The following is a 21,842-nucleotide window of genomic DNA, read 5'->3' on the forward strand; positions in this document are numbered from 1 at the left end:
GTTTTCATAATTAAAATAGAAATGATATCTGTGCCTTATTACTTCTTTAGAAATTTTGCTTTTATACACTATAATGTTCCTTTTAAAAATGATTATCTTCCATGATAGAAGGAACTCTCTTTAAATGGAATTAATGGATAACCAGTATCTTCAATTATTTTTGTTTATCTTAAGGATATTTTGTTACATTTTGCTAAGTAATAAAAATCTAACTTTGTTCTAAATTTACTGTTCATTATGCTACAAAAATAAACATTTTATGATGTTTAATTTATATTGGATTACTTGCTGTTTTGGAAAGAAGGAGAAAAGAAGAGATAGAGAACGATTTGGAAGGTTATTCCTTCTAAGGTTTTACAAATAAAAAAAGTTTATTGAGAACTATTTTTGCATGTATTTGGAAAAACAATATTATTGAGAAAAAAAATTAAGCATTGTAACAGATCAGAAAAAGTGATGTTAAGCTTTTGGGTTGGGAGGAAAGTTGTATTGCTGTCTTTTACTTTTATCCTTATGCCTCTTTCCCTATTTAATTATAAGTGTATATGTATACATTTGTATGTTTATTTATGTAAAAACAGTTTTTAAAATGTTTAAATAAAACCAGAGAACATAGTGAATGGATCTGATATTATATACTATCAATTATAGTGTATCTGTATTCCCACACCCTGCTATTTGGAGGAAGGATTATTCCATCATTGTTTCTTTCAGACTGAAATTAGTCACTATTAACTAACCAAAGTTTGCTTGTCTTTTTGAGGCAATTAGGATTAAGTGATTTGCCCAGGGTTACACAGCCAGGAAGTGTTGAGTGTTTGAGGTCAAATTTGAACTCAGGTCCTCCTAACATCAGGGTTGGTGCTCTATCCACTGTGCCACTGGCTGCCCCAGTTTGCCTGCTTTTTAGTGTTTCTTTTTAAACATTATTGTAATTATTAAGTATATTATTCTTCCAATTTTGAATATTTCATACTAGATCCATTCATACAGCTCTTCTTTAATTTCACTGAATTTATTATCTACATTGTTTTATAAAATAATACTACTCAATATATTTAAATCATACAATTTGCTAAAGCAAGTGGTGGGTTATGTCCTTTATTCCAGAAGAGAATCAAAATAATATTATTATACTAGAATAGAATTACAATGTGTCTGACTGGCTGGTCAGATTAATATAATCTCAGAAGGCTCTGCCACACAAATAGTCCCTGTCAACACTTGGGATGGCTTCTCTAACTTTGTGTATCTCATATTTCTTCTGGCTTAATTCAATTTGCTTTGTTCAGAGAGAACAGCACCTTCTCTGATGAGGTTACAACATGGTAGGTGGTCCTGTGCAAGTGTCTTCCGTGTCATACAATTAATTCTAAAGTTTTAAGAGAGACCTTGAGAGTGTCCTAATATTGCTTTTTCTGACCACCTTGTGAATGCTTGCCCTGTGTGAATTCTTCACAAACTATTCTTTTTTAGCAAGTTTACATTTGGCATTCAAACTATTGGCCAGCCCAACAGAGTTTGTTTCTTTGGATCAGAATACTCACAAATATCAGGGCTGATTTGATAAAAATGGGGAAATTCAGAAGCTGTTGGTGAAAAACAAGAAATGTATTGGGTGTACCAGTAGAATAGTTCATACATATCTAAGAAGGTAGCATGAAGCTATTGACTGTTTACCTCAAATTGAAATCAATCACTTTTCTAGTTGAAGTTTCAGGTGAAGAAGTGGTTTTGAATATCATTAGGCTACTTTCATGTGGTAAAGCACTAGGTACTGATTGTATTTCAATTGAGATTCACAATTCCATTGCTCATACAAAAGCAGACTGAAATTTTCCATGTTTTAAGGCAAAAAGAGGTTAAATATGCCTCTGCTGAAGTAGGCCACAACCTAAGGAAAGACACATTTTTGTCTCAGTTTTTCCCCAAAAAAGTTTGGTGTGTGTATACACACATATGAGACTTCTATACATATATGTATACATGTACATGTATATGGGTGAGTTGTTGTAGTATATGATCTTTTCCTTTGTCTTGGAACTTGTTGACCATTCTTGAGATCTTTGGCTTAAAGAATAGGAAAAGTTTAGTGACTTTTCTCATATAAGTTCAAATAGTTTTCCAGACAGCATGCAGTCACAGCTTCATTTGTGTCCCTACTCTGCCTTACTCCCTGTCTCTCTTTCTCTCCCTTCTTCTTTCTCTCTTTCTGTGTCTCCCTGTCTCTATTTCTGTCTCTGTCTCTCTCTCCCTCCGGACCTCTATTTCTCTCTGTCTCTATCTCTGTTTTTCTCTTTTTCCCATCTCAATCTCTGTCTATCTCGCTAGTTTTTTCTGTATCTGTCTCTGTATCTCTGTCTGTTCGTGTATCTTTATATCTGTCTCTGTCTCTTTCTCTCTGTGTATCTGATACTTTCTCTGTATCTCTCTCTAAGTCCCTCTCTCTCAGGTGTGTTGCTGTCCCTCTCTGTTTGTCTGTCTGTCTCTGTCTCTCTCTGTTTTGTCTGTCTCCTGCTCTCTCTTTCTCTGTCTTTTTGAGGAATATGATTAGTGATATTAATGAAGCAATTTCCTATGTTGAAATGAATTTGAAATCTGAAAAGAACATTTTTGTTCATTTCCTACCTTTTGTGCCTATATGCTGTGTGACATTTTTTGAGTCACTATTTTTCTGTTCCTCAGTTTCCATATCTCTAATGGAAGATGACAATAATTGAATTATTTTTCTCTGTGGTGATCATGATGAAAGTGTCTTTAAACCTGTATAAAATAATATTTAAAGCTATATAATTATATGATGATTGTACTACATAATTTTATATAAATATCCCATTAAATATTATATTACAATATAGTAATGATTAGCACCACAAAAACAAAAAAAAAAAAAACAATATTAATAAAGTCATCAGAAACTTGTTTTTTATTTATGCGACTAAGATAATATTTTTGTGGCAAAATTTCTTTTTGAAGAAGAAAAAAAATTACTCAAGTCTAAAATCATTCTTGTTCATAGAAATATTAAGTACAGCAAAGTCTATCTGGTTTTCGTCTTACAGAAAATTTGATGTATTACACATTATGCATGATTTTGCTCCTTAATATAAGCCCCCATAAACTGTAAAGGTCAAATTTAAAAGTAGCCCAGGGGATGTTAAAGCATTCATTTTCTATCTATACCAGTCTCAATCAGGTTCTGATCCTCAATGCTTAATTTTGTTACTCTCAGAGCAGTTTTTGTGGACAAGCTCTTCACCAAAGATAGAGCTTTCTTTTCTATTGCTCATGATGATAATGCATATTTATTTACAGATAATAGAACACTGATCATAAATACTGCTGTAGGTTGATCACTACTTTTTTATGGAGGAAGAAACTAAGATTTAACGAGTATAAATGGTTTGGTTAGTGTCACCTAACTGGCAAATGGCAGTACACTAGCTTTTTAGTGTCTGTAACTAGTGCCCTTTCCATTGCTCTGCATATCACTATGTACTTCTGTTGATGTATTATTTTCCCATTTCACTCATGCCAATTAAATTTTTTGGCTTTTTTCAAGTCTCAGCTAAAAAATTTATCTTATGCAAGAAGCCTCTCCAAATCTCCTTCGATGCAAATCCCTTCTCTGTATTTATTATCTCTAATTTATACTATATATGGTTTATTTGTACATGGTTATTTGCATATTGTTTCCTTCATCTGATTTTAAATTCTTTGAGACTAGGTGCAGTTATTAAACTTGATTTATTTATTTTGTACCTTCTTGGCTTGGCACAGTCTCTGTCATATAATACAGATATACCTCTGAGATATTTCAGTTTTGGTTCCAAACTACTGCAATAAAGAGAATATAGCAATAAAGTGTGTCACATGAATTTTTTGGTGTTCCAGTGAATATAAAAGTTATATCTTCACTATAGTGAATTCTATTAAGTGAAGAATAATGTGTCTAAAAAATTTAAATACCTTTATTAAACAAATTTTTATTCCTTTAAAAAAATGCTAACCATCATCTGAGTCTTCATCAAGTTATAATCTCTTTGTTGATGGAGTCCTTCCTTCCTTCTTTCCTTCCTTCCTTCTTTCCTTCCTTCCTTCTTTTCTGCTTTATTTTTATCTTCCTTCCCTTTTGTTCATAGGGAGAATCCTTTTTTCCCCCTCGCTTGCTGCTCCAAAAAAGGGCATGTCCTCTGCCTGGGAACAAAGTCATGCTCACTTTTTTTGTCTCACCAAAATTTCTTTTCCAAGCTACCAAAGATCTTTTACATGATACTTATGTCCTTTTCACAATCCTTCAAGACCTCAAAAAGACAGGGAATTTGAGGAAAGCTTATATGGAAAAAAAAAAGACAAAAGATCTCTTTTATAACAATCTTAATACTAAATATTGTCAGAAATTGACCAAATGAATTCTATGGACCAGATGAATTCTATGGACCAGATGAATTCTATGTAATACCTCATCCTCCAAGTAACAGTGTGAATAAGTTGAACTCTTATATTTATAATGCAATAGTCTATGAGATATATGGTTCTTTTTTTTTTTCCTTCCTAACCATGGGACATCTAATTAAAATGAACTGCACTAGGCCAGTAATGTTGTAAATTTTCTATAGGCAGGGTTCTTTTCATATTTTGTGCCATGAATCCCTTTTGGCAACAGTTGGGTAAAGCTTATGGAACTTTTCTCAGAATCATATTTTTAAATGCATAAAATAAAAGATACCAGATTACAAAAAAAAATACTTGTTACATATATGTGTGTGTGTGTATACTATATTATATATCTATCTATATGTGTAGGGGTGTGTGTGTGTGTGTGTGTGTGTGTGTGTGTGTGTGTGTTTGTATTGATAAGATCTTCTGAAATCTATCAATGATCCACTTCCAGACAGAGGCCATGCCTTTTTTAGAGCATCAAGAGAGAGAAAAAACAGGATTTTCCCTATGAACAAAAGAAAAAGACGACAAAAGTAAAACAGGAAAGAAGGAAAGAAGGAATATATTCTAAAAAGTTTAAAGATCAATATACTAAGGAGTTTGGAGAGTATGATCTATGACACTGACAGTAGTTTTCACAAAGATGACTCCACAGACCTGGGGTAATAGATGGAATTGAAGCTTAAACATTTTTGTTTCCCTAAAGGCTTTGGGATGATCAGCCTTTTTTTTTCAAAGGGATTAGTGATATGATAGTTCTTGTAAAGGGTTCTAAAGAAGAAGAAAAAAAAAAGTCCCCATAATTAATACAATAGAAACAAGATAAATTTCTAGATGTAAGGATTATTTACTTTTGATAAAATGTCTTGTAAGATTTGTATTTTGTGAAATTCCTATTGGTCTACTGTAGTTTTTTTTTGTCTCTGACAATAATGTTTCACTTCCCTACTCCACTTTTAAGTCTTTATAATGAGATGTTGGTGGCCTCAGGAGATCTATCTTGCCCAGTCTTTCAACACTGAAGATTATATAAGAAATGTACATAAATTCCAGTGTTAGACAAAACCTTCTCCTTGAATGCTAAAGTAGAGTCAGGGATAACTAGATATGGTGATGAATAAGCTGCAGGAAACTAAATGTGAGATAGCTTACTATATTCACTTAGAATATAGAATATAGATTATAGAAAGGTCACAAAGTATCTTTCGAGCAGTGAGGGAAAGGATCTACTGAATTAATTTCCTCAAACTTACTGATGACTTCCTCTCTTGAATGCTACCTTAAATCTGGAATATATGTCACGTCAGACTTCAAAAACCATGAAAAAACTATGGGTTGCAATCCCACATATGCGTCATGTAACTGAATTGTGAAAAAAAAAATGACAATAATAAAAGGTTTTGAATTCAATGATTAAAAATGAATTCAAAATCAAATGCATAATGAATCTGAGCACTTGCCCATGTTGTATAGTGGAACTTCACTATAGCTTTGGTTCTGAACCTATAGCATATTACTATATAGACAGAATATAGCACTTAAACAAACATTGCCAGAGTTACTATATAATTTATTGGTCAAAAAGAGGTCATGAGTGGAAAAAAGTTTAAGGATCCATGCTCTAAGCTATAGTGGTTGGGCAGAGGAGAGCCCTAAGCTTCCCTAATTTATGACTGAGCACAAACTCATTCAAGCTACTTTATGTAACTGATCTCAGCTCATGAGTCATATTCATCCATCAATCTATCCCAAATATCATGCTATCTGCTTTGCTAGTGCATATGAACCTTTTGCAAGTTTCTCCTGGTCCCTTTGATCTGAGATCTGTAACAAATATCGATAATTCCATTGAAAAGGATAATTTGCTCCATTCTGTACATCCTCAGATCAAATTCTTTCTTTTATTATATGTTCTCTCCCCAAACTAGAATACATTTTTTTTTGAGGGGAGAAGTTATCTCACTTTCATATTTGTATTTTCAACATGGAACAGTATTTGGTACATAAAATGTGCTTAAGATATGCCTTTTTATTCATCCATCCATCCCTTTATTAATCATCAAACAAAACAGAAATCCTCATGGAATGTATTTTCATTTTATTTTGCAAGACTCATGATGATATTCAAATGTATCCTGATTACAGTTTGTTTGCATATAGTTGTTGTTTTATTTTAGTATGTCATCTAGATTGTGAGCTTATTGAGAACAAGAAACTGTAATTTTGTCTTTTTTTGTAATCTCAGAATTTAATAAAATGATTGGCATAGTAGGAGCTCAATATATAAGAAAAAGATACCCAGAACAGGGGACAATAACAGAAAAGTCCTATTGTAGAAATATTCTATGTGGAATATTGACAAGTCAGGAAAAGTAAGAATCAAACATGAGGGAGCAAAGTACTTCAGATTTGGGGCATTTACTGAAAAGGCATAGAATTGAGCGATGTAATGTCATATGTGAAGGACAACTGGATTGGTTTGATTGGAATATACAGTGTGTAAAGGGGAATAAAGTGATATAATGGGTGGAACTAAATGATTTCTAAGGCTCATTTTATTCCCACTCCAATGGTTCTGAAGCACTGAATTTTCTCCTTTTTAGATCCAATTAGAATTGGCACATAATGGGTTGTTGCAAGAGCTATTTCCCAAGATTATTTTTAAGGAAATACAATCCACTTCTTGACCACATCTATTCAAACTGATTCAAACATGATCAGATTCTCCTTTATTAGGCAAGTTTGGATTATTGGAAACTACCTACTATGAAACAAAAACAAAATAAAACAAAGCAAAGCAAGCACTAAGGGATATTGTATATCTCAATACTATGTTCCCACCTTCACACTTTTGTCCACACTCAGAGGTTAAGTGGAAGCAAGAAGTTCCATGCCAGGTTTGTGCATTTGCTATCCCAGATGGTTCCTGTATCAATACAAAGATTACTGTGAAAGTAAGATTTATTGAAGCAATCTTGTCTACCAAGTCTGTGAGTTACTTGTTGTTCTTGACTGGTATAAGCTGTAGCAATTTGTTACACGTAGGCCTCCCACTGTTCCCGTAGGGGGGAAAAAGCAGTCTTATGTCAATAGACTGTGGACAGCATATTCACTTGGCCCCCAGACATTGTTCATTACTTTTAACTAGGCAGAATGGTAGAAAATGTGTGGGCTTCCACAGATGGTCTTTTGGAATTACAAACTGTTCCATCTGGGAGACCCACGGCATATTGGAAAGAGAGTGGTGGGAATCTTTTGAAGCTATGAACTGGAGCACATTTTAAATGGCATTAGTGAATCTAATTCTAAGCGTGTATGTGAATTGAATAAATAATATATCCTGACAAATAAAAATCTTTATGATCTAGGTAGAGAAATATGGCTTTAACATTATTTGTTAGAATGATAATACTTCAATTTTTCAACATGTTTCACAGTTTTATGTCTTATTTGATTGCCCCAATAATCCTGAGAAGTAGGTTGGACAGAGAGTATAATCATTTTGTGGACAAGAAAGATGAGATTAAAATGGATAAATGGAAGATTTAGTAGAATCTGATGTGGGAGTAGATAAATATGAGTTTCAGGGTTTTTTTTTTTTTTTATGATTTAGCTTCAATATCTATGAGGTAATGGGATTAAACTGTGTTATCTTTAAGCTCTTTTCAGGCTTCAATGTACTGTGATTCCTTAGTGTATAGACACAAACTTAATGATAGGCCTCACAGCTCAATGTATAGAAAGATTGGGTAACACTTAGTCATTTATTTTCCCAACTTTGTAAATGGAGCAGCTTTAACATTCTAGGTTTCTATAATTCTGTGCCTCATGCACAGATGACTCACACAGCTAAGCAGTGGAACATTTGGGATTAGACCCCATACTCCTTTCACTGGAGCCAAATTTCTATCTGAAAACCTGACTGAAAATGTGTCTTAAGACCAGCTAGAAAACAAGGACAAGAATTATTAAGTCAAATGAGAATGCACCCAGCTCCAAAACTGAAACACACAAACCAAGTATTAAGGTCAAGTATAGGTGATTTGTTACAGGATTAAAATAATTAAAGCAATACCCTGACTATTTCAATTAAATTAAATTCAACAAAAATTCACTAAGCTATTACATGCTGAAGTTCTATGTTCTAGGCATCTGTGGTAGAAAGATGCCTAAAAAGATGTCCAACCTCATGCATCTATCATGTGTCTTGTTTAACTACTAGTGGGTAATGACATTTTCTCAATAGACATTCTAAGGCACTTTTTTGAGTTATCTTCTGATATTTTTCAAATAAATTAATAGAAATATATTATCTTTCTCATTAATCATTTTGCTCTAAGCCCCAATTCTGGTTTATAAAATGATGAAACCACTTCCCCCATAAGTTTCGCTCCTGTCTTTCTCATTATCTCCATGTTTGTGTTTGACTGTCTTTATTTTATTTTATTTTTGTATTGTCTCTCAAACCACCTTGTCCATAAGCTAAATAAACACTAATATTATTTGACACAATTTATTGAGAAGGAAGAAAAAGGAAAAATCATTTATTAAGTATGGACTATGTATCATCCATTGTACTAAGCATGATCTTCACCAAAATACTGGGAAGTAAGTGCTATTATCTCCATTCTACAGTTGAACAATTTGAGATCTACTGAAAAGGTGATTTGTCCTGCCTCATACAGCTAGGGAGTGTTTGAGGCTGGATTTTAACTCTAATCTTTCCAAGTCTAGCATCAGAACTGCATTACTTGTGTCACATAACTGCCTTTATTATTAGCAGCATAATAAGCAAAGGAAATAAATACTTTAATAATTCAATAATATAATTAGGCGATGAAGATTCCATTGAGAGTCACCTCTAATGATCTATAAAAATGTCTGAATTTTTCATCAACTCTGGATTCACAGTCCTTCCATTCAATGCTCCCAGTGTAGCAAAGTCTCACAAGCATTCTCATTAGAATTCCTCCTCCACAATTGTGAATTAAGCTCAAATATATCACAAAATTACTCTTTTGCCTTTCTCAAAAATAACAGGTAATTCCCTCATCCTTTCAGGAACAAAATTCTCTTAGTCTTTTAATTTTGTATTTCATAGTCACTCTTTACAGACATGATTGTTGATGGTATCTCTCTAAGATAATTTGTGATCTATAAGAGAAAGCAACAATATCTATACCTTCTGTGGGAGGAGCTGTTGAAGATGAGGATATATCATAAATAAAATACTTTAATTGAAGAGGGGAATAATTAACATGTACAAATATAGAAATGATCGTCAATGTTGAGGAAAGATGAGCTCAATTGGGGGAAGGAAGTGAAGTACATTAATATATGATGAGTAGAGCCAAAAAATTCACAACTATTTTGAAAAGCAATTTAGGATTATATTTAAAAAAATCATTGAACTCTTCATTTTGTATCAGCTATCTCTATTGGATTTATGTCTCCTAAAATTAGTGACACAAACTTCCATACATATTAATGCATTCATAATAGCATAGTTAGCATTAGTTATTGATAACAAATAGTAGTCTATCACTTGTGTAATGGTTGGACAAATTATGATATTAATGACTAACATTCATATATCACTTTCAATATTGGAAGAAGAAAATGAACAAGTAATAATAATACTAAAAAAAAAAAAAAATCTGAACTAAAAGACATTTAAGAAGACAGACCTAGGCAACAATATGTCATAATGTTTTCAGTGATGTAAGTGAAAACGGCACTAAAGTCAAGATGAATGCAGGTTAAATTGAATCAGAAATTTCAATTCCATATAATAGATTAAAAAATAAAATTATATTCAGTAAGGAAGTTGAAGGACTATGAAGATAAAGACTCTTTAAGCCTTTCTCAAAGGTTTCAATAAAATCTAAATAAAATATATTTATATCATTCCTCTAAACATGATAGTCTAATAAGCCTCAAAAGGGAAAGAAAGATTGATCTAGAACAACCTATTTTTGATGAAGTTAAGATGGTTTGGGAGAATCACAATTTTTCTTTCTACATTTTCACAAACATTTTCAAAATTTTAGCCAGTAATAGAAATCAGTCTTGAAATTTCCAAAGTCTACTCACTTTCTTCCTTTATACTAGATGGTGTTTGGTGTCACAGTGGATTGTGGATCATAGTTCTAGACCTTGAGTCAAGAATACGAGTTAACATCCAGTCTCAAATACTTAACTAGCTATGTTACACTGGTCACTTGAATTTGTTGGGATCAGTTTCCTTATCTGTTAATTAAGTTGGAGAATGAAATGCTAAACCACTTAGTATCTTATCAAAAATAAATAAATGGATAGATAGATAAATTCTAGAACTAGAAGGATTTATAGAATTGGGCATGTTACTGTCCATATCTTATACCATATCCTAACACCTGAAATCTATAATGTAATTTATAGATATCATCTTATATTTTTCATGTTTTCATCTTAGTCTTGTGAAGTAGGTGCTATTATTATCCCTATTTTACAGATGAAGAAGCAAGATTATGGCATGTCTTCTAAGACACATGCCTAGGAAGAATCTGATATAAGAGTTGAGCCCAGTTCTTCCCAATTCCTAATTTGTCATTTATACTAATATTGTTCCATTTGTAGTTTTCCTACAATTATTTCTATAAAGAGTCTGACAGAAAGTTGATTATGGGTTTATTCTTAACCTCTGAAGTAATTAGGTAAGGTTGTAGAGATACCTGTATCAGACCTGGAGCTCCTCTAGTCATTTTCTAGTAAGAAAATAAATGAAAGGGCGAAGAGAATTCCTTCATACCAATGGGCCAATACCGGGAAGGAGAGAACAGTTCTAGCATCCGCTTCACCAGCATCAGTTTCAACTTTATCTCCCCACCCCACTACCCTCATCCCCGCCCTAGGCAGTGCACATTTATTGAGTATAGAAAAAGGTGGATACTTACCACAGCATTATCCAAAATGCACTTGTGCAAAAGAAGCAAGTTCACATATATAAACAGTATATATTTGCACAGGAAAGTGATTACTTTTATAAGTATTATAGATATGATTTCATTACTCAGAAGACACATCAGAGCAATCTATTATGATTGCCTGTAAGATAATATCTGGGTTCTTTTTTTCATCATGGCTTTCAGGAAGTCCAATAATCCTTAGATTGTCTCTCCTAGACCTATTTTCCAGGTTACTTATTTTTCCTAAGAGATATTTCATATTTTCTTCTATTTTTAAATTTTTTTTTGTTTTTGTTTGATTGATTCTTAAAGTCCTATTGAGTTATGCATTTCCATTTGTTCAATTCTAATTTTTAATGTATTATTTTCTTCATTTTTTAGCTCCTTTTATAATTGGCTAATTTAATTTTTTGTTAATTGAATTATTTTTCCATTTCACAAATTTTATTATTCAATGAATTATTATCTTTTTCATATCTCTTTTGTAGAGCATTATATGCTTTTTCCATTCCTTCTTGCAATGATCTCATTTCATTTCCCCATTTTCCTTCTAACTCTCTTGTAAGATTCTTTATGCAATCTTCCAAGTAAGCCTAGTGAAATGGGGACCAGCTCATGTCTCCCTTGAGGGCCTTATCTGGAGTTGCTTTGCCTTTAGAAACTTCAGGATTTGAAATCTGTTCTTCTCTCTCTCCATAAAAGCTGTCTATGGTGAGATTTCTTTTACTTTTTATTCAATTTTTTAAGCCTTGAGGTCTGTTCAGGGCAAAGGAGTGACAGTTGCTTTAATTTGCCCTGGGGCAGTTCTGCTGATTGATTTCCAGTGCTGGCTAATGGCTGCTAGGTTTGGCATTCTTGGGGGAGGTGGGAATCTGGGGGTCAGTGATTTACAATTTGCTTTTTAGAGCAAATCTGCTACTAACACCTGCTTGAAAGCAGGGCAGAGTAGCTTAAGAGGCTCACAAAAGATTTCCAGGTGTGGAAGCTGCAACACTTGACTCTTGTCCCAGCTCTTTGCCGCAGGCTCCCTGTGCTGAGGTCTAGTTTTGGCTGACCTGTCCCTCTGGCCCGTTTGAAACAGACCTGTTCTGAAGTTCTTCCAAGGTAATTTCTTCTGGGAATGTGTTATACACTAAATATTTGTGGCTTCTTTGACTACAAAACTAGTTTAGAGGCTTAATATGCACTTGGTTTGAAAGAAGGTCAGAGAATGTCACAGAAAGTTATATCTGCTCTTCACCATTTTAGCTTCAGAACAATCTACATCTGAGAAGTCTACATGTGAACAGGTCTACATACAGGATCCTTGTGGCTTATTTATACTATGCCCTTGCACCTAGCAAAATAAATCCTAATACTAACTAATTATGTACTGAAATCATGCCCTGGAAACATTATGCCAAATTTATGAGTGGTATAATCCCTTTTTTATTTTACCTTTTAATACTCTCACTACCTCCCAGATAAAAAGGTACATTTTCTGGCTAATTTCTTTTCTTTTAATGATATAATATCTTTTAATTTTTCAAAATATAGATAGTTTTTAACATATATCCTTGGAAAATCTTGTGTTCTAAATGTTTCTCTTCTCCTCTACCCTGGACAGCAAGTAATCAAAATAGATTAAACATGCAAATATTCTAAATGTATTTACACATTTCTCATATTGCATAAGAATAACACAGATCAAGGGTGGAGGGTGAATGAGAAAGAAAACTAAAACAAGTAAACAAACAAATGAACAAAGGATGAAAATACTATTCTGTGATCCATGTTAAATCTTCATAGTCTTCTCTTTGGATGTGGATGGCTCTGATGACCTTAGCCTCCCCTCGATTCCTAGTCAGTGAGCCAAATGATGAGGTTTAGCACAGGGTAGGGAGTTGTGGGAATCCCCTTCTGGTGGCACAGATCCTTCATAAATGAATTTACAGACCCAAAAGTTAAACTGGCAAAAGAAGTTTATTATTAAAGATCTAGCAGAGAAATCCTCTAGCAGGGAAAATGAATAATGTCTTGTTAGGGAAATAGAAGATGATAAAGAGGGAGTAACACTGAAAGAGAATGTCTTTCAGCTGGCAGAGAGTCCCTCACAGGTAGTTATGCCAAAGGAGGTCCCTTGGCCTGGCATGATTCTAGCTTTGAGGTCCTCTGATGCAAAGGCATCAGAGCCTAGCTGCCCCTTTTTATAATTAAAAATTTGACCAGAACACCTATTTTACCTTCTAGTTCTATTACTTCTGTGCAGTTCTCTTTGATGATTTCCTGTAAAATAGTATCTAGGCTCTTTTTTTCATCATAATTTTCGGGTAGTCCGATGATCCTCAGGTTCTCTCTCCTAGATCTATTTTCCAAGTCTGTTTTTATTTTTCCAAGTAAATATTTGGCATTTTTTTCCAGTCTTTCATTTTTTTTTTTTTTTTTTGGTTTTGCTTGACTGATTCTTGATGTCTCAATGAATCAGTCATTTCTATTTGTTCAGTTCTGATTTTTAGTGAGTTATTTTCTTCATTAGCTTTTTTTTTACTTCATTTTATGTATGTCCAATTGAGTTGTTTTGCTCTGTGGAATTTTTTTCCATTTCACTATTTTTTTTTAGTGAGTTATTTTCTTTTCCCAATTCACAAATTCTGTTTCCCTGCACTTCTTGGGAGTTTTTTACCTTTTCCAATTCACATTTCAGGAAGTTGTCTTCTTTTTCCACTTTATCAAATTTTTCTTTTAGTGAACTATATGCCTTTTCTGTACTCTTACATATCTTCTCTTTCCTTTCCCCATTTTTCTTCTATTTCTCTTTTAAGGTTTTTAATAATCTCTTCTAGGAGAGCCTTTTGTATTGGGGACCAACAATTGTCTGGAGACTGTCTGCTATTAGTCTCTTCAGGGTTGAAAAGTTGTTCTCTTTCTGTATAGAAACTATCAACCATCCTTTTGATTTTTTTACTCATTTTGTTAATTCAGAGCCAGGAGATTACCAGCTTCCTCTGCAGAGCAGTGAAAGGTATATGGACCAGTAGCTGTCCTGCCAGCTGGCTACAAAAAGCATTGAGGTACTGGAGTCCTCTCGAAAGAGTTCTCCACTGGAAAGTAACTCAGGCCTGCAGGGCGCAGCTGGGAAAGTGCCCTGCAAAGAATCCTAGGCTGTGTGAGATAATGACTGTCCTGGGGCTAGAAGCTGAGTAGTGAGAGTTTCACTTCCCAAGCCAAATCCCACTCTGGAGCTGTACGTGTTAGCAGCTGAGCAATGAGTGGATTGCAGGGACCCGAAGTGTCTCTGCCTTGGGAAGCATAGTCTGCTGGGGAAGTTCTATTGCTCCAGGCCAAGCCCCAACTGTGCCGATTAGAGGCTGCCCAGGCTGGGCCCCTTTGCTGTGCAGATTTGTACCTCCCCTCCCCACCCATCCCACCCCACACAAAACCCCAAACTGCCGGATGTGGCTGCAGGGCTGCGTTACAGTCTGCCTGAGTCACTTCTGGGTTTGAGTGGTTATAGGCAGATCTTGTTAGGTTCTGGCGTTTTTTAAGAGTACCCTCTGTTTTAGGCTTTAATTTCTCTGCCAGTTTACTGCTTTGTAGTCAAGGCAGAGCAGTTACCCTATAGCAGAGTCATCTCTATAACTTCTTTAGGCACTGAGATCACTCCCACCCCTGGTCTGTTCAGGACGCTAGTCTCTCGCTGCCTGTGCTAGTCTGTTGCTGGCCCCTCAGAACAAACCTTTCCTGGTGATCTTCTGGATTGACTTCAACTGGTGAGTTGTAGTACTTCTAATCTTCATGAATTTAAGCAGTGAAGAGCTATTTTTGAGGCTGACTAACTGCTAAGTAGTTAGAGTTGATCTAATCTTACAAAAAGATGTTTTGGGCAGAACCTGAAACAAGGTACTAAGTAGAACTACCCATAATCCCTCTCTCTGGAAGGAGCATAAATAGGCCAATGGGCCAGTCGGAGAGTTCTGGAGAGGAAGACGCTACAAGTCGAGATTTCACCGGAATGACATGAAGACTGGAGCTGGGGAGGCTGAAGAAAGCAGAGGCTGAAGGACCAGACCTTTGGATTTAAAGACATTTGGAGAGAGCTCTTGGAACCAAGCAGAGAGATAGGCCTCTAAGCTAACGGGGCTATATTGGAAATAATAAAAGATCTGAACTTTTATCACCTGGCTGCTTTTTGAGAAGAAAAAGCTCACCACATTTTGGCGCCCTGAACATGGGACAAACAGACCCCCTCAGTGGATTTCAGTGGAAAAGCTCCAATCCTGATTCAAGTGGAAAAGCTCCGATCCTGATTCAAGTGGAAAAGCTCCGATCCTGATTCAAGTGGAAAAGCCTCTGATCCTGATCCAGTGGAAAAGTCTTCTTGACCCAAAAATTAGAGTGAGTACAACAAAGAAATTTTCTTAAAAGAGTTAAAGTAAAATTTCAGCTAAGATGGGACAGATATTTAGAAAACAGCCTGTTTCTGTTCAAGGAAAATGTTTAGAGAGCATTGTCAAAGTTATGGAAAGCCAAGGTTTAATTATAAGTTTACAGCAAATCACTGAACTTTTACAAACTGTAAAGGACATATGTCCTTGTTTCTCTCTTGATAAGGAATTAGATCTAAATGAATGGAAATTGGTTGGAAAGGATCTTTGTCAATTCTGTGATAAAAATGGGCCTAACTCAATAATTAATACATATAATGTAATACAATTGGCTATAAGAAGTTATTTAAGTGATAGAATGATGAAAAGGAAAGTACAGGAGGAAGTGCCAACTTTACTAGGTGAAAAGGAGGACAAATCAGATGAGAATGGAGTTAATTACAATTCTGAGTATGATACTTCACAGAAGGAGGAATTAGGTGATTCCACATCTCATGACCCTCCCCCCGCAATTAACCCTTCATGGGTGGAACAAGGGGGAGGGAGAGAGACAGAAACACAGTCAGCTTCTCCTGTAAAGCAGAATTTGACAAGATTAGAAAAAGCATTAATTAAAGCAAAAAATGAAGGAGAAGATATATCTGATTTTATAAATGCATATCCTGTGATTGAAGAGCTCAACTCCTCAGGTCAAAAAGAGAGAAAATACACTCCTTTTAATTTGGGACGCAATAGGCAAAAAGGAGCTGTTGTACAAATCACTTTTGACCAACTAGCTGGTGAAGGTCAGTATGCAGAGAGTTCAGAACAGATTTATTATCCCATAACAGTCTATGAGCAAATTTCTAAGGCTGCAATAAAAGCTTGGAATTCTCTCCCTGGACAGAAAGATGGAAATAATGTTTTCACAAAAATAGAGCAAGGTCCCAATGAACCTTTTGCAGATTTTGTGGGACGTTTACAAACAGCTGTAATAAGAACCATTGGAGACAATGCAGCAACAGAAATAATGACTAGACATTTGGCTAAGGAAAATGCCAATGAGATTTGCAAGAGAATTATATGGGGGCTAGACAAAAATGCTCCTTTAAAAGAAATCATTAGATGCTGTGCCACAGTGGGCACAAATGCTTATTATGCCCAGACTATGATGAACATGGAAAGACAAGGTCCTTCTTGGCAGAGGAATTCTAGAGAAACTCGTCGATGTTTTCATTGTGGAAAAGTTGGACATTTGAGAGCTCATTGTAGATATGGAGATAGAGTGAGAAGACAGGGTGAGAGAAAACCCAAAACCCCATGTCCAAAATGTAACGGAGGCTTTCACTGGGTCTCTAAATGTATATTGACCCAGAGGAATGAGAGGCAGGGCCAGCTCTAAAGTATCAATCAAAGGACAGGTGGGGCATGATAGCAGCTGAGGTTACACCCAGAGAGACTTTAGAAATTCAGAACTCTGATGTCATCAACCAACAGAAAAGCAATCAGGATTACAGTTGGGAAGAATACAGGCCTTTTAAGACAACAAGACAATATCCAATGCAAACAGCTCCAATGTGATTACCAGATGATGAGGAGAAATCCCAAAAGTGGTAAATAGAAGAGAATTAGATAGGTTAACTGCTTGGGGAAGAGGATCTGCTTATATTTCCACAGGTGAAAAAGGAATCAGATGGCTAACAATGAGACTGTCAAAAGAACTTTAGAATCTTCAGCTTTCAGTTCCTGAAAAACCAGCAAGAATCACTGGATTCCCTGAGATGAAAAATTGTTGATGAGACTTTTTGCAGTACTTCAGAGCTTACAGGAATTATTAGATTCCTGGCGCATGAACTAATGGACAATGGATTCCTTATGGACTATTTCTAGGACTTATGGACATTTGTAAATGTTCAGGTCGATTTATGTTGTTACATTACTACTAGCCTGTGTTATATTACTATGTGCTTATGTATTTTAAGCAATTGCAAGAATCATTGGATTTCTTGAGATGAAAGATTGTTGATGAGACTTTTGCAGTAGTTAAATTTTCATGTTGATTCATGTTATTTGTTACATTACCACTAGCCTGTGTTATATTGCTGTGTGCTTTTGTAAATTATGTATAATGCCTCCCATATTGATGGATTTATGTATACCATGTATATCTGTTACAAAGTTCTGGCCCATATTGATGGATTTATGTGTACCCCTTCAGAAACCCCCTATGTTTTAAAACAAAAGAAAGGGGGAGATGTTGGAATCCTTACTAACTGCTAACTAATTAGAGTTGATCTAATCTTACAAGAAGATGTTTTGGGCAGAACCTGAAACAAGGTACTAAGTAGAACTAAGTTCAATGAGTTCACACCTCCCTTGAAGCTCTTTGGGCCAGAGAGCACTATGGGAGAAAACCCATAATCCCTCTCTCTCGTATCCCACAATTCCTCCCTCTTGGATAAAAGAAACAGACAGAAGCTCTCGGTCAGATTTCAGTAGAGTTACGCCAGAAGCCCTCTCTCCGAGGCAAGGCAGAATATTTTCCACTTGGCTGGCTGGTGGCAGAAGTGTTCTTCGGAGAGTGAAGATGCTACAAGTCGAGATTTCACCGGAATGACATGAAGACTGGAGCTGGATGGAGGCTGAAGAAAGCAGAGGCTTTTTGAGAAGAAAAAGCTCACAACAAGTTTACTGCTTTGTAGTCAAGGCAGAGCAGTTACCCTATAGCAGAGTCATCTCTATAACTTCTTTAGGCACTGAGATCACTCCCACCCCTGGTCTGTTCAGGACGCTAGTCTCTCGCTGCCTGTGCTAGTCTGTTGCTGGCCCCTCAGAACAAACCTTTCCTGGTGATCTTCTGGATTGACTTCAACTGGTGAGTTGTAGTACTTCTAATCTTCATGAATTTAAGCAGTGAAGAGCTATTTTTGAGGCTGAATTAAATAGTTGGTTATGAGGGGAATGAGAGGAGCTTAGAAAGTCCTGTGTGCCTTCTCCACCATCTTGACTCCTCAATAGTTTCTTTCTGGCTGCTTCCAATATTTTCTCCTTGATCTGATAATTCTGAAATTTAGCTACAATATTCCTTAGAGTTTTATTCTTGAGATGTCTTTCAGGAGGTGATTTGTACATTTTTTCTAATGACTGTTTTACCCCCTACTTCTATGCTATCATGGCAGTTTTCCTTGATGATTTTTTGAAAGATGTTGTTCAACCTCTTTTTGTCATTGTAACTTTCAGATAGTTCAGTAATTCTTAGATTCTCTCTCCTGGGTTTCTTTTCTAGGTGAATTTTTTACCCTCCAATGAGGTATTGTACATTTTGTTCTATTTCTGTTTTAGTTTAGTTTTGTTTTGTTTGACTGATTCTTGATGTAATTGAGTTATTCATTTCCATTTGTCCAATTCTAATTTTAGCAAATTACTTTCTTCAGTTAGTTTTTTAACTTCCTTTTACATAAGGCCCATTGTACTTTTAAAGGAGTTATTTTGTTCTTTAGATTTTTTTTTCCATTTTACCAATTCTTTTTTAAGAAGTTGTTTTCTTCAGTCAATTTATGTGTCCCTTTTCCAAACTTTTCTGCAAAGTTATTATTTCTTTTCCCAATTTTTCTAACTCTCTTGTACAATCCTTTTTGAATTCTTCCAACAGAGTTTTTTGAGTTGGATATTCATATCCTCCTTGGAGGCTTCATCGGAGGTGTTTTATCTTTAGTGTCCTTTTCAGGGTGTGGACTCTCTTTTTCCTGTTCTCCATAGCATCTCTCTATGATTTGTGTTCTTTTTGCTTTTTTTCCCCCCTGAGGCAATTGGGGTTAAGTGTCTTTCCCAGGGTTGCACAATTAGGAAGTGTTAAGTATGCGTTTGGTCATATTTGAACTCAGGTCCTCCAGATTTCAAGGCTGGTGCTTTATCCACTGTGCCACCTAGCTGCTCCTTTTTCTATACTTTGTCCTTTTTTTCCTTATCATACATCATATTTTCCAATTTTAGACTGGCATTGGTTGCTATTCACAGAAATAATTGCTCTCTTTAGTCCCCATTTTTCTAAAAAAAATTTTTTAAACATAGAATTTGGACTTTTCCTCCAAAATTATCCACTTTTTTGGTTGAGGTCTGCTCCTACAAAACAGATAAGATTACCTTGGGCTTCTTTTACAGGGAGAAAGGGGCTTCTCACTGATTGCCCCAGAACCGGAGGTCTTGCAGGTTTTCCTACTATGCTGGGTGGGCCTGGACACATCCTGCTCCTTATGCTAGTATTTAAGGGCTCACTCTGTGCCCTCAGTAGTTCTCTTGGTGGTCTCACATCTAGCTTGCTGATCTACTGGCCTTCTGAAGCAAGACAGAATAGCTAATACTGATATATTTTGGCTTAATAGTCTTCCACTATATTTTTTGGAAAAGGGCCTCTTGGCTCTGGGCCTTCCTGTGCCTGTACTGGGCTGTGTTCCCCCTTGCCCAATTGAGACAAACCTTTCCTGAAGTCTTTCCAAGATATCTTATGTTAGAAAATTGTTACACTTCAAATATTTGTGGTTTCTATAATTCCAAAAGCTGTTCAAAGGCTTGATCTATTGTTGATTCTGAGGAAAGCCAGGAAGAACTCAGGCAAAGTCCCATTTATTCTCTGCCACTTTGATTTCACCCTTCTGCCTCATTTTTTATCTAGCCTTAATCACAGCTTGGGTTTTCCAATAATTAAAATGAGATCTGTTGAAGAGTGAAGCTTAAAAAGGCCAAGGTCACTCACTACATCCAGGGCCATCTTCAAATATTGTGATCTATGTACTGCTACTGGACTCAAATGACCCTGGAGGAAAAAGTGAAAGCTCTTCCTCACTTAAATCCTTACTTAAATTTGACTTTCATGTTATGGTATTACTTCCCTAATGAGAAAAAATGTGACTACCTGTTGGAGTTCAAATGTTGGGTTCTTATTCTTCTTTAAAATATTAAAAAGTTCTCTCTGGGTGCCTTCCCTGGAATCAGGATTTTGTTGGTCCCTGTTCGGGCGCCAAAATGTGGTGAGCTTTTTCTTCTCAAAACGCAGCCAGGTGATAAAAGTTCACATCTTTTATTATCTCCAATATAGCCCAGTTAGCTTAGAGGCCTATCTCTCTGCTTGGTTCCAAGAGCTCTTGCCACTTTGTCCTTTGCTTCTGCCTCTGCTTTCTTCAGCCTTCAGCCAGCTCCATTCTTCATGTCATTCCCGGAGAAATCTCGACTTGTAGCGTCTTCACTCTGAAGAACTTCTTCGACTGGCCCATTGGCCTATTTATGCTCCTTCCAGAGAGAGGGATTATGGGTTTTCTCCCATAGTGCTCTCTGGCCCAAAGAGCTTCAAGGGAGGTATGAACTCATTGAACTCCAATGAGTAAAGGTGTGAACACAAGCCTCGTATTAATTAGTTCTACTTAGTACCTTGTTTCAGGTTCTGCCCAAAACATCTTCTTGTAAGATTAGATCAACTCTAATTAGTTAGCAGTTAGTAAGGATTCCAACATCTCCCCCTTTCTTTTGTTTTAAAACATAGGGGGTTTCTGAGGGGGTACACACAAATCCATCAATATGGGCCAGAACTTTGTAACAGATATACATGGTATACATAAATCCATCAATATGGGAGGCATTATACATAATTTACAAAAGCACACAGCAATATAACACAGGCTAGTAGTAATGTAACAAATAACATGAATCAACATGAAAATTTAACTACTGCAAAAGTCTCATCAACAATCTTTCATCTCAAGAAATCCAATGATTCTTGCAATTGCTTAAAATACATAAGCACATAGTAATATAACACAGGCTAGTAGTAATGTAGCAACATAAATCGACCTGAAAATTTACAAATGTCCATAAGTCCTAGAAATAGTCCATAAGGAATCCATTGTCCATTAGTTCATGCGCCAGGAATCTAATAATTCCTGTAAGCTCTGAAGTACTGCAAAAAGTCTCATCAACAATTCCTCATCTCAGGGAATCCAGTGATTCTTGCTGGTTTTTCAGGAACTGAAAGCTGAAGATTCTAAAGTTCTTTTGACAGTCTCATTGTTAGCCATCTGATTCCTTTTTCACCTGTGGAAATATAAGCAGATCCTCT

This window comes from Antechinus flavipes, chromosome 2 (genome assembly GCF_016432865.1).
Source record: "Antechinus flavipes isolate AdamAnt ecotype Samford, QLD, Australia chromosome 2, AdamAnt_v2, whole genome shotgun sequence".
Classification (NCBI taxonomy): Eukaryota; Metazoa; Chordata; class Mammalia; order Dasyuromorphia; family Dasyuridae; genus Antechinus; species Antechinus flavipes.